The sequence below is a fragment of the Schistocerca cancellata genome, chromosome 7 (assembly GCF_023864275.1).
Source record: "Schistocerca cancellata isolate TAMUIC-IGC-003103 chromosome 7, iqSchCanc2.1, whole genome shotgun sequence".
In the NCBI taxonomy this organism is placed as follows: Eukaryota; Metazoa; Arthropoda; class Insecta; order Orthoptera; family Acrididae; genus Schistocerca; species Schistocerca cancellata.
The window spans coordinates 93414194-93417817 of record NC_064632.1 but is presented as its reverse complement, the minus strand read 5'-3'; the positions used below and the strand labels follow the sequence as shown (position 1 = coordinate 93417817).

The following is a 3624-nucleotide window of genomic DNA, read 5'->3' as shown; positions in this document are numbered from 1 at the left end:
TCCTTTTGAACGGGATCTTTCTGCTGTTGCTCTGACTGAATTATGAAGGGGTGGTAACTGGGATCATAACTGAAACTTCGCCGTACTGGAGAACATTCTATGCCTAGTTCTTAGGAATGGCGAAGAACCGACATCACTCCACTGACAACCAACTGTCACGAATCACCGCAATGTTTTGCACAGATCGGCCATCGGCCACAATCGCTACTATAGTCTTCATATTAGGCTACTGTGTTAATACCGGCCACAACAGCTACTATAATCTTCATATTAGGCTACTGTGTTAATCCTGTAGAATTTTAGTTTTTCATATTGATATTCGGCAACGGCCTTGCCACAGTGGATACACCGGTTCCCGTCAGATTACCGAAGTTAAGCGCTGTCGGGCGTAGCCGGCACTTGGATGGGTGACTATCCGGGCCGCCATGAGCTGTTGCCGATTTCCGGGGTGCACTCAGCCTCGTGATTCCAATTGAGGAGCTACTCGACCGAATAGTAGCGGCTCCGGTCAAAGAAAACCATCGTAACAACCTGGAGAGCAGTGTGCTGACCATACGCCCCTCCTATCCCCATCCTCAACTGAGGATGACACGGCGGTCGGATGGTACCGATGGGCCACTTGTGCCCTAGCGATGGAGTGCTTTATATTGATATTCCGGTTACTATAGATTTATTTATCGACTGTCGTTTCACAGTTGCTATGTGAGTTTAGATATTGTCATTTGCTCATTTGGGGCTAGTGAGTGAAGCAGTAGACGCTAGAAAATCGAGTTCCAAGTAGAGAAATCTGAACAATTCTGACATGTTCTTCTGTTCGAGTTCAGCAGAGGATTGCAAGTAAAGGCAGCCCGAAATATTTGCGTCGTGTATGGCGATAATGCCTTGTACAGAACACGGCAAGAAATTGGTAATCTCCTCTTAAAAAAGATCGTTTTGACATTAGTGACCCTCCACATTCAGAAAGACGTTCGGGGTTTGATAAAATCGTTCAAATGCATTAATCCACAGGGATACAGTTCAGTGTACTCGACAACTAGCAAGTGTAATGATCTGTGATCATGCCACCATCGTGCAAAATTTGCATGCAATTAGCAAGGTTAAAAATCGCCTGTATGGTCACCTCATGTTCTAAGCCAAAATGAAAAAAAAAAAAAAAATTCGCTGGGTCACCTTATGTGCATCACTGCTTATTCGTCATCAACTGGCTAGTGAACAACTTTGACCATTCTTGTTATGTGTCGTCAACGGTGACGAGAAATGATGGCTTCATGCCAATATAAGGAAAAGAAATGATAGAACCCAAACAAAGCTGCAACTCTCCACACGAAGACCTACACGCATCCACAAAAGATACACTACTGGCCATTAAAATTGCTACACCACGAAGATGACGTGCTACAGACATGAAATTTAACCGACAGGAAGAAGATGCTGTGATATGCAAATGATAAGCTTTTCAGAGCATTCACACAAGGTTGGCGCCGGTGGCGACACCTACAACGTGCTGACATGAGGAAAGTTTCCAACCGATTTCTCATACACAAACAGCAGTTGACCGGCGTTGCCTGGTGAAACGTTGTTGTGATGCCTCGCGTAAGGAGGAGAAATGTGTACCATCACGTTTCCGACTTTGATAAAGGTCAGATTGTAGCCTATAGCGATTGCGGTTTATCGTATCGCGACCTTGCTGCTCGCGTTGGTCGAGATCCAGTGACTGTTAGCAGAATATGGAATCGGTGGGTTCGGGAGGGTAATATGAAATGCCGTGCTGGATCCTAACGGCCTCGTATCACTAGCAGTCGAGATGACAGGTACCTTATCCGCATGGCTGTAACGGATCGTGCAGCCACGTCTCGATCCATGAGTCAACAGGTGCGGACGTTTGCAAGACGACTACCATCTGCACGAACAGTTCGACGACGTTCTCACCAGCATGGACTATCAGCTCGGAGACCATGGCTTCGGTTACCCTTGACGCTGCATCACAGACAGGAGCGCCTGCGATGGTGTACTCAACGGCGAACCTGGGTGCACGAAAGGCAAAACGTAATTTTTTCGGACGAATCCAGGTTCTGTTTACAGAATCGTGATGGTCGCATCCGTGTTTGGCGACATCGCGGTGAACGCACGTTGGAAGTGTTTATTCGTCATCGCCATACTGGCGTATCACCCGGCGTAATGGTATGGGGTGCCATTGGTTACACGTCTCGGTCACCTCTTGTTCGCATTGACGGCACTTTGAACAGTGTTCGTTACATTTCAGATGTGTTACGACCCATGGCTCTACCCTTTACACGATGCCTGCTAAACCCTACATTTCAGCATGACAATGCACGACCGCATGTTGCAAGTCCTGTGCGGGCCTTTCTGGATACAGAAAATGTTCGACTGCTGCCCTGGCTAGCACATTCTCCAGATCTATCACCAATTTAAAACGTCTGGTCAATGGTGGCTGAGCAACTGGCTCGTCACAATACGCCAGTCACTACTCTTGATGGGCAGCTGTACCTGTACACGCCATCTCTGTTTGACTCAATGCCCAGGCGTATCAAGGCCGTTATTAGGGCCAGAGGTCGTTGTTCTCGATACTGATTTCTCAGGATCTATGCACCCAAACTGCGTGAAAAAGTAATCACATGTCTGATCTAGTATATTTGTCCAGTGAATACCCGTCCATCATCTGCATTTCTTATTGGTGTAGCAATTTTAATGGACCGTTGTGTGATATCACGCCTCTGGTGGAACAGTAACTATGTGATGTACTAGGAACTACTTTCCCGATGTGATATTTATTGTCTACAACAGACGCCTTGCAGACACAATCGAACAGCGACCAGGAAACCTGCGTGAAGTGGTGGTACCACAGGACAAAGCCCGCTCGCAGTCTGCTAGACCGGCAGAAAATTCTGCACAGGTGTTGGGGTAGGAACTCATACTGCAGCCACCTTATTCACCTGATCTTGCGCCCTATCCTATTCCGCTGTCTTTCGAACAACGTTCAAGGAACATCCTTTCCGGACGGAAATGCGCTCCGCACAGGGCTCGATGAGTTCTTCGCCCCACAAGCACGTGATTTCTACAGTCGTGGAATCGAAAGCTGGCCACAGTGTTGGTAGACTGTCGTAAATAGTGAAGCAGAATACACACTACTTGCTACACCAAGAAGAAATGCGGATGATAAACGGGCATTCATTGGACAAATTTTTTATACTAGAACTGACATGTGATTACATTTTCACGCAGTTTGGGTGCATAGATCCTGAGAAATCAGTACCCAGAACAACCACCTCAGCCTTGATACGCCTGGCCATCGAGTCAAACGGAGCTTGGATGGCGTGTACGGGTACAGCTGCCCACGCAGCTCCAACACGATACCACAGTTCATCAAGAGTAGTGACTGCCGTATTGTGACGAGCCAGTTGCTTGGCCACCATTAACCAGACGTTTTCAATTGGTGAGAGGTCTGGAGAATGTGCTGGCCAGGGCAGCAGTAGTACATTTTCTGAATCCAGGACGGCCGGTGTGGCCGTGCGGTTCTAGGAGCTTCCGTCTGGAACCGCGTGATCGCTACCGTCGCAGGTTCGAATCCTGCCTCGGTCATGGACGTGCGTGATGTCCTTACGT

At 47.8% G+C, this 3624-nt stretch overlaps 1 pseudogene; it reads left to right on the top strand.

The window, feature by feature from the left end:
* The first annotated feature begins 321 nt into the window (after positions 1-321).
* LOC126093849 (5S ribosomal RNA) lies at positions 322-439 on the top strand (annotated as a pseudogene).
* Positions 440-3624: the final 3185 nt, after the last annotated feature.